The sequence below is a fragment of the Oxyura jamaicensis genome, chromosome 3, assembly GCF_011077185.1.
Source record: "Oxyura jamaicensis isolate SHBP4307 breed ruddy duck chromosome 3, BPBGC_Ojam_1.0, whole genome shotgun sequence".
Lineage (NCBI taxonomy): Eukaryota > Metazoa > Chordata > Aves > Anseriformes > Anatidae > Oxyura > Oxyura jamaicensis.
This window is the reverse complement of record NC_048895.1, coordinates 96457721-96472316: the sequence shown is the minus strand read 5'-3', so window position 1 is coordinate 96472316 and position 14596 is coordinate 96457721. Positions and strand designations below refer to the sequence as shown.

General features: G+C 36.6%; 1 long non-coding RNA gene across 1 annotated transcript; it reads left to right on the top strand.

Moving 5' to 3' along the window:
• The first annotated feature begins 242 nt into the window (after nucleotides 1-242).
• LOC118163647 lies at nucleotides 243-14388 on the top strand. Its single transcript, XR_004749152.1, has 3 exons — nucleotides 243-305; nucleotides 2570-2571; nucleotides 14378-14388. It is a non-coding gene; the product is annotated as an uncharacterized LOC118163647 (long non-coding RNA).
• The last annotated feature ends 208 nt before the right edge of the window (nucleotides 14389-14596 follow it).

Sequence of the window (14596 nt, the reverse complement as noted above, 5' to 3'; positions counted from 1 at the left end):
GTTATAGGTAATGAGGTATAGGTAATTTTTAAATCCATTACCTGAAGTGAAATCATTCCTGATTAATACTGGTACAAATGAAATAGAAATCAGTTTTTAAGTGATGGATTAACAGAATCACAGAATCGTTGAAGCTGGTAGGGACCTCCAGAGGTCATCTGGTCCAAATCCCATGCTCAAGCAGGGATAGCTAGAAATAAGCTTCACAGGACAATGCCTAGGTAACTTTTCAAGATCTCCAAGGAGGGAGACTACACAGCCTCTCTAGCCAATGTATGCCAGTGTTCAGTCACCTGCACAATAAAGTGCTTCCAGGACACTATTATACAGCAGAGAATTAAGGGAGATATTAAAAATAAAAAAGCCCAGCCATACCAAATGTGTTGCAAAATGGGTTAAATACCACTGTGTCTAACACATTAGAAACTGAAAGGCACATATAGTATAGGTGGAAAGGTAAGCTTTCTAGTGTGCTTGTGAATAACATATTGTGTCCTCTCAATCTTGCTCTGATCTATCAGTTTCACAAGTTTTATGTCCTCACCAACTAGTTCTGAAGATATTATATGTTATATACCTTACCATAAAAATCAAGATCATTACTGAGAGTTTATTAAAAATAAATAATAATAATAATAAAAATATCCACAACTGATTAGCTCTTAGTCACAGGTCATGCACTTTCATGCTTTATTATTCTTATTGTTATTAGGCAAGTTAATTATATGCAGTAAAGAGAAAGGTAAATAGTATTTGTAGTGATAATATAAAGTCATAACCATTAAGGAGGATTATCTTAAAGGAAGGGAAAGACCTTTCTTTGTTGTGCGTATGACATAACCATGGATTTCAACTTCTGTATCTAAACCAATACAAATGGAACATGAGAGTGAACAGCATCCAGTATATCAGACATGGACTTCCTGTGATTTCCTGTTACACATTGACAAGGTTTTTCTGAAGGCAAAACTGGCAGATGACAGGAAACAAGTGAAGCTCTCTCTTTGTGAAATGGAAAGAAATGGAAAAAGTAAGGGTGCCTTTTTGCTTTTGGTGTATTCTTCATAAAATAATGTTTTAATTTCATCAGAACATCTGTGAATTAAGAATATCTGTTACAAGAGAAGAAGGCAATTCCCCAAATGGAGAATAAAAATTCTCTCTCTCAGTGAAATATTTTTCATTTGGTATAAAAAGTACTTCAGGAACTCTTCTTTGTTCTGATCCACTAGCACAAAACCTTTGATGTTTTATGTTGACCTGCAGTAACACTGGAAATAAATTTATTTAAATATGCAGTGGACTGATTCATCATATAAAGAGGGTTTCAAACTAAATATTGTGGTATACAAAAATTTCTTGCAAACAAAGATCTTTTCTATTGATCAGTAGATGGCAAGCTTGCTACACCTAACTTTCAGAAAGTATTGTTAGCATTTACAATACAATTGCTGTGCCTTATTATTTCTGATATCTATAAATTCATCATATCTGATTTGTTGCATAAATGGTTGCTGTATAAGAAGCTCTGTATAGATGACATACACATTAAAAAATACTCTAGAGAAATAAATTTTAATATTACATGTGTTTACTTACCTCAGAAAGATTTTATCTTAAGTGACCACATGCTTTGGATCTTTTTTTTTTTTAAAAAAAAAAAAAAAATTGCAAAAAATACCTGCTTTATTAGTGTTAAGTTATTCCTTAGTTTTTGTGTAGTTTCATTATCTTACCTTTCATCTTTCTAAGCTTTGCCCACAGCTCTTTATAGGGATTGCAACACACATCTAATAGTCAGGATTATCTTTAATACTTGCAGGTGTAAACCACAACATATCAATAGAAATATGATTGGCTTGCTATGGATCTGCAATTATTCCATGATATTCTGGGCATCTCTGTTTTCTAATAGCATACTAATCATATTTTATTGTCAGGGTTTGATTAGGTATTAGTAATGTGACTAAAGAAAGGAAAGGAAGTAAGTAAAATAGATAATATAAATAGAAGGAAATGCAAGGAGAATTAAATTCTGGAAGAAATGAACAAACAGGATTAAGGGAGATGATAGGCAAACTGAGAAAAAATATATTTTTTTAATTGTCTGGGGCCAAGAAGCACATCAAGTTAGTTCTTCCCATGCTCCTCAGTAGTTAGTCTTTTTTGTTGTCTTGAATATTCCAGAATGAGTATGTGGAAACTTTATTGACTGTAAATAATGGAAATAATTCTCTAATATTAGCAGGGGGTTGCTGCAAGATTGACACTGAAGTTCTTTTATACAATTTTACGAACAGAGCTACACATAGCTACTACTCGATCCTGGAACTTCCTGTAGCCCTGTAGGAGGAAAGCAGACTGTTTGTTGTTATTGCTGTTTTTACTCAGGAGAAACTTCACTAAATATTAAACAGTTTAAAAATAACTATAGGTACTTTATTGAGATAAGAAAACACAATAAAGACCATGTTACTTGCAATAATAATGTAATCTAAGTCATAAAGTCTAATGTTATACATTATGTACAGGGGTGGAAAAGGGAAACATTAAGGAAGTCAAGGGCTAGAAGTTTTTAAGGCCATGAGTGGGAGAGTGGGGATGGTCCCTCTGTTTTCCTTACCAGGTCCTGCAAAACAATGGAAGTCCTCCTTGTGGATTTGGTGCTAGGGGTAACTAGCAAAATAATGCTGATTAACAAACTTGTTTTACAAGCAACAGATCTTTCAAAAGCTTTTTAAAACCAAGACATGGACTTGTTTTACTGAGAATATGGAATGAAGTTTAAGTATCATACTGCTTCTTTGGCTGAAAATAATCTAAAGCTGTTAACTATATTGTTGCAAAACTGATTACATTTTCATTTTTTCACTCCAAGGTGCCTCTGCTAGCCCATCTTTTGTTGTTAACATAGTCTGAGATCATGGTATCTTCATATTTTTTTATAAGTATCTCTTCAAAGAGACAGACATCCATGACACAGCTAACCAATTTGCCCAATAAATGGGCAAAGAACATTACAAAGAACTGCGGTGGTTTTACTCAGACGGGCAGCTGAGCTCCACCACAACTGCTCTCTCACTCCCCCTTCTCAAAAGGAAAGGGGGAGAAAATATGATGCAAAGGGCTCAAGGGTTGAGATAAGGATAGGTGCAACAATTAGTGTGACAGAGAAAACAGACCCAGAGTAGGGAGACGATAAAATTTATTGCCTATTGCTAACAACCTAGAGAAGTGAGAAACAAGGAAAGAAACAAAAACACCTTCCGCCCCCATCTACACACTTCCTCCTTCTCCTCACAAGTGGCAGAGGGGAAATGGGGAATGGGGGTTGCGGTGAGTCTACAGCCGCTCCTTCTCAGTCACTCTCTGCCCCTGCTCCACGTGGGATCCCTCCCACAGGATGCCGTCCTTCCTGAATCGATCCTGTGGAGGCTGCCCACAGGCAGCAGCTCTTCAAGGACTGCTCCCACGTGGCTCCATACCACGGGGTCTATCCATCCCCCAGGAGCACACTGCTCCAGCACGGGTCCCCCACGGGTGGCAGCTCCCTCCAGACCCCTTGCTCCTGAGTGGGTTCCTCTCCACGGGCTGCAGCTCCAGCCCAGGGCCTACTCCTGCGGGGGCTCTCCATGGGCCACAGCCTCCTCCAGGCCACATCCACCTGCTCCACCGGGGGCTCCTCCACGGGCTGCAGAGTGGAGATCTGCTCCATGTGGGACCCATGGGCTGCAGGGGGACAGCCTGCTGTCCTGGGTCTGGCTGGGATGTTAACTTTCCCTGCAGCAGCCCAGACAGTGCTGCGCTCTGCACTTGTAGCTAGAACAGCAGTGGTATCACACCGGTGTTGTGTCTGCTGCTGAGAAGTGCTGGCACAGCATCAGGACTCTCTCTGACCCTCCTAGGGGGTGGGCAAAAAGTGAGAAAGAAACATCAGCAGGGCAGCTGACCTAAACCAACCAAAGGGATATTCCATACCATATGATGTCACACTCAGCAATAAAAGGTGGAAAAAGGAAGAAGAGGGGAGGAGTGGGCTCTCATTGCGAAAACGTCTGTCCTCCTCCCGAACACCGGCTACGTGCGTTGAGGCCCTGCTTCAAGGACGTGGTCAAGCATTGCTCATTTGTGGGAAGTAGAGAGTAATTTCTTTCCTCTGCACTTCCACATAGCCTTTACTTGTTTTGTTCAGTTATTCCCTTTCCCCCTCCCTTTTCCCCTTTCCCTTTTTTTCCCTTTAGGTGAATTGTTTAATTAATAATAATATTTCCTTAATTATATATATATTTTTTTTTTCCCCCTCTTTAATTAAATTATCCTTATCTCAACCCGTGAGTTGTTCTTTCCTTTACTTCTTCCCCTCCTCATCCTCAACTGCCTAGCACGGTAAAACCACCACACCTGCTCCACCAGGCGCCTCTCCACAGGCCTCAGGGGAACTGCTGCTGCATGCCTGGAGCACCTCCTGCACTCCTTCTGCACTGACCTTGGGTGTGTCTCTAAGGCTGGTTCTTACTCTTCACTCTACCACTCTCTCTGCTTTTTTTTTTTAGCAATAACCTATTTTATATCTTTTTTTTTTTTTTTTTTTTTTCCTTATAAAATGCAAACATTTAAAAGGGAAATTCCATGCCTGATATGTAAATAATTTGCAGAAATTACAAGTGTTTTCTGTTAAAACCAGCTGGTAAACATAAACAACATTTAATGTAAAGGTCATGATGATCATTATGTGATTTTAATATATATATTTTTAATGGATCCTTTCTTGGAGGAGAAGTATATAAAATAAACAAAACTGCACACATACAAAAATACTTGCGGCTCCTAAGATGAAAATTTTAGCTGTTTAATTCTATTTAGACTTTCCATGCCCTGGTGTATGTAAGGTCCACTGGGGACAAATCACTGAATAATTTATATTTGTTTGCTTTCAGTAATTTCTATGTAGTTCCAGTTTTTCTGACCCATGCTAATAAATGAAAGCTACATATATAACACAAATAGACAAGACTGGGAAATGTTTCATAAGATAAATTTAGGAAAAACAAACAAACAAACAAACAAAAACAAAAAAAATATTTTCAGATATATTTTTGAATTTTAGTTGCTATAGTAACAACACATTTCTTCTTTGCCGTACATTTCTTTACAATATACTCAGAACTCTATGTGACAAAACAACAATTTTACAGTCTACAATTTAGTCACAAGAAAAAGATTTTCTCCCTCTGGGAGAACATGATTAGACTGGCACTTACAGAGCTTCTAAAAGTTTGGGGTCTGTCAGCATTTCTGACAATTCCAGGGGTTTATGACCTACTTATAAATCTTCTTTATGGAAGGAAGCTTAGCATAGTTATCTCCTCCTGGAAATAGTCTGTAGTGTTTTTAATCAAAATTTAAAAAATCCATTTCACAGCTTAATGTATAGGCAAATTAATAAACAGTAGACTAAAATAGTGACTTCTAATATCAGTTATGCTAACACAAAACTTTACTTGTGTGTGTGTGTGTATGAGATGAAAAAGCTGAAGGAGTGAACAAGAAGCACAGCGCTAATAAAATGAAGGAATTGATGGAACTGAGTGGTAAAAACTGAATACCTTCCCCTGAGTCTCACAAATCTTTTCAAATTTTCATATACACATTATAAGACAACTTCCTGTTTGTGTAACAAAGGTAACAATATACATAGATATATATATATTATATATTAATATGTAGGAGCTTAAGATTTGTTTTCAAAAGCAAATCAGGCATTTAATTCTTTCACAAGTAATTAGGTTCTTGATTCCCATTCAAAATCATTAGGGTTTAAATGCTAAAATATATATGAGACTCTGCACTGAAGATACAAATAAACACTTAACGATATCCACAAACTGGAATTTCCACAGATACCTATGAAAACCTGTGGTCTCACCTGTTTTTGTGGTTCTTTAAGTCTAACCAGATATCTATCTGCATCCTTAAGGGTACAGATCTTTTCCAAATCCAATCTAACAGGTCAACAAACAGTTCACAATTTGATGTTTGGAAGTTTTTAAGAAGAAATATTTTTTAAAAAACAGGAAATCAAGCTAGATAATCAATGCTTTGGGAGCTGTTTAAAAATAATATGATATTTCCAGTTTTGAAGCATGAGTGCTCCTGAATGATCAGCTGCATTCTTTTGGGATCCAGAAACTAATTGCTGCTCAAGTCCTAGAAGCAGCTCAGCATTTTGAGTAGAGATGAGCAACATGTCCTTAGAAGTGTCAGTTTTCCTAAAGTAGTGAATGCTAACTGACTACGGTGTGACATATCTTAGGTTGTTAGAACATTTCTAAATGCTGGAAAATATCCTTTTCATTCTCATCTCTCTCTCTCTCTTTATTTATTTATTCATTCATTTATTTATTTATTTTGTGAAGTGACAGGACATGCTTACATAAACAGACTTACATTGGTGGTTACTTTTTCAGTTTAAGAATGATCTCATTAAGAGAGCAAGTGTTTTTGAAGAAAACCTCAGGGTATATAGTCAGCTCATATAGCACACATTTTTATACAGGCTTTTCTTTACCAACAATAGAGACAGTCTTCTTTTTCTGCAACCTGCTTTTCACAATATCTGGGAAAATCCATTTCCATACACAGCTAAATCCAAAGCAATTTCTGGCCGACAAGACTTTACACAAACTAAATATGTTACCGTACTTTTATGAGCTGAGTGTTAGAATGTGATGTCTACCTCCAATACCTCCAAAACCTGGGCTACAGAGTCTTCTGCCCTGCATTTTTATCTGAAAACAAACAAACAAGAAAAAAAAAAAAAAGGAAATAAAATAAAATAAAAAAAGAACCTAAATAATGTCCTCACCTCAAGTGGTTAACACTTGTCTGTGGATCACACCTTTTGAGGGCTCACATCCCTTGCATGGCAAAAGTCTGGTACAAAAAAACTTGTGATATTAGTCAGACATGTCAGCACAAGGTCAGTCAGGACCATATATCTTCACAGACACGTGTCAGATAATTCAGTGAATCTTTCACTTGGACCAGAGCTCCTAGGCACAATAGTAGCACACACAATAGTAACTTGTCTTCAGATGTGTTATGCATATGCACAGAAAAAATAAACAAATAAAAAATAATAATAATAAAAAAGCCCGAAAATGAATAATTTTGTAGCAGGATTTTTATTTATTTATTTTTTTCTGTATGACATTCCAGATATTTCTCTTATCAAAAACTCTGTTTTCAATGAGGTTTTATAGTTCTCACTTCAATGAAGTGAAAGGGATGTAGGAGATATGAGTTTCCTGCTTTGCTGGTGTTGTTTGAATAGGAGGCTATTCATTAGTGCTTTACTAATGGTTGTGATGGCTGTGTCTTTGCAGTGGAAAAGGTCATCCTATTATAAAAACAGCAGGCACAGCATTTTCTGAACAGCATTGCACACAGCCAAATCTACCATCAGAGGACTCACCACTTTATTCCACCTGCTGTTTTTTCCATTTGTTTTTGTTTTTTAATGAAATCATGACTTTTTTTTTTTTTTCCATTATTGTGTTGGAAGTTTCAACAAAACATTTACAAGCTCTACAATCGTGTTCCTGTTGAGACCCCCTGATCAGATCAGTAGAGGAAACATGCAGGAATTTCAGAGTAATAAACCCTTGATCTGAATGCTGATGGACACTATCAGGTGCTTATGATGATTTTTAATGGATGTAAGTGCTGCTTGGTTAGAACAGTTTCAAACATCCCTGGGCTGCTTTGATATACCAAGAAGAGATGGTGTCAAGTTATGGTAATTTGCTTCTAGCTTGATTAACGGACTGCAGAGACATAATTTCATCTGATACAGCTCAGGAATCCTCTGAGACCCAGGCACTCCTACAGGGAAGTGGAGGGCACATAATTGCTTCATCCCCATCTTCATGCGTAATATATGTTGAATTCTTCCAAATTCTACTCCTGCATGAAGGACATCACCAGCTAGTTCTTTGAAAGCATGACAATATTGGCAATTAAATGTCATTTAAGTTATGTGGAAACATTCTTGATTCAACATCTCTCTTTATTCCTCTCTTACATTTTTTTTTTTTTGAGTTTGATTAATAAATTAAATCTTCAATTAGAAGAGTACTATAGAAAAGAAACACTACTCAGAAAACCAAAAGATGAAAGGAAGATATTTTTCCTCATTCCATTAGATGGCTTGGTTATTCACTGTTCCCTTAAGGCAGCATTCTGTACAGTGACTGTGAAAACAGCATCTTGGGGTTCTCTGTCAGTGATTTCATTCTTTAAGCATTACATTAGCTCAGCGTTCCTTTATTTATTTCATTTCACTTATATTTACTTATTTTTGCAGGTGTTTCAAGAGCTAATTTGCCTTTATAGTTTCTAGAGACAATTCAAGGTTTTGCTTGGTCACAGATTAGCACCTGCAATGGAAATTTTGTAGTCCTAAAGATAGCCTTCATTACAGTAGGGCAGTCTCGGTGGAGGATGATATCAATAGCTAGCCTGAATAAATGCACATGAGGTCACTATTTAGCCTGGAGGATCTCAAACCCTAGAGTAACACTCCGATAGCATAAATCAGAAATCATCAAATAACATTACACTATTACAAAACTTTAGTAAGCAGAAAGACTCTGGTCTCATATGCCTGACAGGTGGTACAAGAAGAAAAGAACCTGACCCCGGGCTATGTTTGCTGAAATGACAGTTAGGAAAAATAGAAGCTTACTTTTATGAGGGGAAAAAAAAAAAATCAAAATACACTGAAAATACACAGTGACATCCAGCAATCTTTTCTGAGTAAAACACAACTTTTGAAGTCACTCTCAGGGAATGTCTGCTTCACTCACCTCAAGGTAAGGGAATGACCTTTCTTCACTCATCCAGTACCTTGCAGGCTGAAGCACAACCATCCACATTATAATTTTTGTTCTTCAAGGAGACACTGTCTTATATCTATTAGTGGAAAACAGAGTGGTAGTTAGTGAAGAATATCCCCTGACTCTCCAAAAAGGTTCTGTCAAAAAGGTTAGACAGTCACAGGCCCAAATAAAATGCCTATATACAAATGGATGCACCATATGTAACAAACAGGAAGAGCTGGTAGCCACTGCCCAGTTGGAAAACTACGACTTGATTACTAGTGTGGAAACTTGGTGGGATGAATCACCCAGCTGAAGAGCTGCAATCAATAGCTATAAACTGTTCAGAAAGGACAGACAATGAAGAAAAGAAGGGGGAGTTGATCCCCTCCCACCCCCCCCCCCCCCCCAAAAAAAAAAAAAAGGTGTGGGGGAGGGGAGATTGATTGCACAGAGCTGTCTTTGAAAAACAGCAATGAACAGGTTGAGACCTTATGGTTGAAAATAAGAAACCCAGCCAACAAAGAAAACTTCATGGTTAATGTCTACTACAGGTCACCAATCAAGGAGAGGATGCTGAAGAAAGATTATTTCTTCAGCTACAGGAAATATCGTGCTTGCAGGCCCCAATCTTGCTAGGTGCCTTCAAACAGCATGACATCTGCTGGAAAAGCAGCCCAGCAAACTTCAAGCAGTCTAGGAAACGGAGTATGTTGAAGATACTCAAGTACGTTGAGGTACAGGTAACAGAAAGCACAACCGGAGGAGACGTGCTGCTGGACCTGTTGCTCACAATTTCAGAAGACCTTATCAGAGAGGTCAAGATGGGAGGTAGCTTGGGCTGCAGTGATCATGCCCAGTAGAATTCTCAATCTTGAGTGATACAGGATGGGCAAAAAATAGAGTCAAGACCCTACACCTCAGAAAGGCAAACTCTCAGCTGGTTAAGGCATTAATGCATGGGATCGCTAGGGAAACTGCCCTCAGAGGTAATGAGTGACAAGAGTTGGGAGATATTTAAATATGTTTTTCCCACATTTTAACAAATTTACTGCATAGTTATGGTAATCTATATTATTCTGTAATTAAATCTGTGTACCTGAAGAAATCCATTGAGGAAAGTGATAATAATGAAAATTAATATTGACTTCAACAGAGAGAATACACACGTTAGAGAACTTAAAGAATACAACGTAAGTGTAAAATTTCTAAACATGTAAATGAACAAAAGTCTAAAATCAAAATTTTAATTTCTTTCCAGACACAGGAAGACTTTGGGAAATAAAAATAATAAAATAAAATAAAATAAAATAAAATAAAATAAAATAAAAATAAAAAGCAACAAAGCAAACGCTCATAAAAATCATGGGAAAGGGATACTTCATTTAAATGCTTTAATTAGCAGTGATTTAATTTAACAGTGATTTCTGACTCTTTATGCAGAGACAGCAGCAGGATTCTTGTTTTTGTAGAGTTTACTACAGTTTAGCAAAGAATGGCCCTTAACAAATGAAAATAATGTATACAATAGACATTTTTAATTTTTAATTATTGGTTTGGGGGAGGCAAGACAGAGTAATGTGATGATACCAGAGACCATGTTTCAAAGGTCAAACAGTATATTATTAAGAAAATTGTTATTTATCACCAAAACGGTTCATGTGACTATTGCATACCTTGCAGAACTAGTATGTCACTATGTACAGAACAAGCCACTCAGCTAGATATGTTTCATTTAATAGGATGTCAGAAGCTTAAGCACAGATCTTTAGAGAAAATTTCTATTTTCCTCTCCATAAATATCAGTCGGTGCTCTGTTTTTGCTGCTGTTTTCTCGTAGAAATTTATCCTAATGCACATTAACACAGTATATATATGTGATGTGAGAGCAGTGTTGCAGTATTAATGTAATTAGGTATTGTAATTAAAATTCAGTATTTTAAAGAAATGGTTGAATGTGTTTTCTGTACTTTACATTTTATTCTGTCTTTGTTATTTCAGCCATCTATTTGACACACACACACACACACAATTTCCCTGCAAAAACATTTTCTCTTTACACTTTGAAAGATAGAAGGTTTTATAAATGGTTGTCAGTGTTGAAAGCTCAGTAGATGTAGAGAACTGCTAATTGCATAATGTGGTGCTGCAAATCTAGTTAATTTTTGTAATGAATGCAATAAAGTAGCTTCCAAAAAGGATCAAAACTGGAAATCATGCTAAGCTACACTTATTTAGAAATAACTCCTAGGGTAAACATGAAATATATGTACAGACCTGGTATCTGATTCTTCAGCTTTCTGCAAGTCAGAATTTTCAGTAGGATGGACAAAATTTTTCCTGAAGAGAAAAGTCATGACTGGGTTATCCAGTGTGAAACGTCATTACCATGGAGTCTTAAACCCTCCCCATTGCATTAATGAGGTAGATGTGTAAGGCTTAATATTTTTACTCCAACAGTTTTAATTACTTACAAGTACTATTCATGAGTGCTGCTGTGCACTTCTTATGTACCCTAATCACTAGTTGTAGTTTCTTTGGTTTTCCTCTTTCGGACAGCTGATTTTTTGTTACAGAGGTCTAGTGGCCTAGCTGGTGCTAAGCAATTCCATACATAATGTGAAGGTTCAGACAGTCTTGGGAAATGAAGGCTTTTGGATGCAATCTCTCCAGTTTTTGGAGAATATTGAAATCAAGTCTCCTTTCTGGGTCATTGCTCTAATTTGGTGTTCTCCAAAGTTTCGGACAGACAGTGCCATGCCAACAATTACAGATTGAGACTCAGGGAGTTCCAGGGGCTCCCTGAAGTGACCAGGCAGGGTCTGGAAGTCAGGGCCAGTCCCAATACCCCACCAGGAACCTTTCCTGGGCATCAGGCATCTCCCTGGGAACAAGGATGTGCTGAGGCCAGGATGGGATATGGATCTGAAGATGGGCCCATTTTGTCGGGGCCCATCACTGGGCAGAGCAGGGCTGTGGGGAGAGACAGGCCTTGCTGCAGTCTCTCTGGGACAGAGACTGACAGCCCCAGGTTCTGAAATGGGGTCCTGTGCCCAGGCCAGTTTGGGGTAGTTCTGGGGGCATGCGCAGGAACAGTCAGGCCCATTAACAGCCTCAAGGTCCCTGACAGGGTACATACTGAGCTCTCCACCTTTTTCATCATCTGTCTTCAAAGAAAAGAGCAAGTCTGCCCTACTCACCAGAATGATAATAAAATAAAATAAAATAAAATAAAATAAAATAAAATAAAATAAAATAAGAGTTTCAGATGCTGGGTTCCTGTTTAATGTAATTAAATGCCTCAGTCAAAGAGAATTAAATGCCTCAGTCAAAGAGAAGCACTATTCAGCATTGATGGCTTGCTTTCCCAGACATCTAGTTGCTCAGCATTTTGGGAACATCATTCTCGGGTCACTAATTACTTTGTTCAATGCAAAGGGACTTTATTGCCCAACTTGGTGTATAATTCCTGAAACCAGAGAATAAACTTTAAGACATTTGCAATTCAAATATTACAAGGTCACTTTTGGATATAGTCATTTTGGCAAAAAGACATAAATCTTTTAATTATTATAGAAATGCGCCTGCAGTCTATATATCTAATTATGTGCTTGGGATCCAATATACAGCCATATAAATGTATCTATATGTTGGAAGCAAGTAGTTATTAGAGATCTAATATAAAGGAACCATTTATTGTACTGCATATCTAAAAAAAAATTTTTTGTTGTTGTTGTTTTGTTTTTTTGTTTTGTCAGGGGAAGAATTTATTTTTTAGTTTTACCATACACTTACCTTTCATGACAATTATTGACAATTTACATTAAAAAAATACAAGATATCCAAGATATTTTTATTATGTACGTTGTCTCAAAATACTGACTCTTTTAATTTAAATGAAACAATATTTTATAAAGTAGTGAGATATATAAAATACAACAAAACGGTATGTTGAAAATAAAATGCCTGTGATTAACTCTGATTTGCTCCAAATTTTTATTTATTTTTTTCCTACAAGCAATCATTATGACATAGTTAATGTGTAGTCTTTACTCCAATTCTGTGTCTTGCACTTGGTCTAGTCTCATTGGATTCTAAAATTCATCAGGACCACAGCTACAAGAAAAGGGCAGGTGGTGGTTATGGTGAAAGTTCATTAGTGAGCCATAGAACTTCACTGAGTCCTTGATATGCATGCAAAAATAAATTAAGTTGCATAGCAAACATAAACTTAGTCTTTTTAAATCTTCAAATAATGGAGAAAAAGAAATCACTAGCCAAATCATAGTATATAGTTTTTGAGGAAAATCAAATGCAATTGCTTAACTGGAGAAGAAAAAATGCAGCATGAATTATATTTTGAGGGTAAATTATTTTTTTATAATGCAAATATTTTTTTTTTCTTTTTTTTTTTTCTTTTTTTTTTTTAATCATTCTTAGCACTGTGAAATGTGTTCATTTGATTCATGTCAGTATGGAACAATGCTAGGGCCGCATGATGAAATATAACCTTCTATTTAAGAAAAACAGAATAATTAGTGTACATAGTTCTTGTATCATGCAAAGGAACACTCCCGCAATTTGTGTAAATAGAGGGTTTGAAGGGCGAACATTGAGACTCTAGTCTGGGAGATAAGAGGACTAAAGAGGTTTTTTAAGAAACTGCTGACTTTTGCATGGGACGCTGCCCAAGCCTCTGATATCCGGCAAAGAGATCCACCAAATAAGGAGAAAGGGGGAGTTGAAGGACGACCGAAGGACAAAGCCTGGGAGGAAGACTATGAGCCTTCAGCACAAGAGACCCCCAGAAATGTCACCAGAGACTGATACGCATGCGTCTGGAGAGGGTTTGGATTCCAGGAACTAATTATAATAACCCTGCCTTTTCTAGGTATAGGGATGAATATGTATGACTCCTAATGTCTAGGAGCATAAAAATCAGCCACTTGATGTAACGGGTGTGAGTCTTGGTGGAGCAGAGCCTCCCGGCGCACCCAGCGCTGTTTGCTTGCCTCTATTCGCTTAATACATTACAAACTTTAACAAGAATCCTATTTGGGACTCAGCCATTTATCACAGCACTAAAAGCAAAAAAATAAGAAAAAAATAACTAATTTTTATGTATTACGTATAACTCCAAGAAAATCACATCCACACAGTAAGCACTCTTGAGCCTTTTTTTGCACTTTTTAGTCTCATCTGTTTTATTTAATAACTTAACAGCACACTGTCAGTAACCTAACTAAGAAGGCTAAAAGACAAGTTTAAGGATCATTGAACATATTTTTTTGCAACATGCCAAAATTACACAAACTTTTCATCCTAATAACAATTTAATATCATTGTGAAGTCTGTGCTTTATATTAACATATATAAAAAATAAAATAATATTAAATAAGATAAATAAAATAAAAAATATGGATTTCTAGAGGTCAATGGATTTGCTAAAATCTGATTTTGAAAAAAAAAAATAAAATCCAATCAGGTTGTTTTGGTAGGGTATTTCATTGAATATTGCCTAATTACTGAATTGGTTATTTGCTGCTTTTTCTTTTGATTTTATTTTTTTGCCCAATATAATTAAAGTTCATTCAGAATTTATTAGTTTAAATGGGAATCTTATGAGACAAAATAAAATCTATTGAAGCTCAACTGAGTTCTAGATTTATGTCAGGAATGAATTTGGATTAATAGTTTGACCAGACAAAGCAAATGAA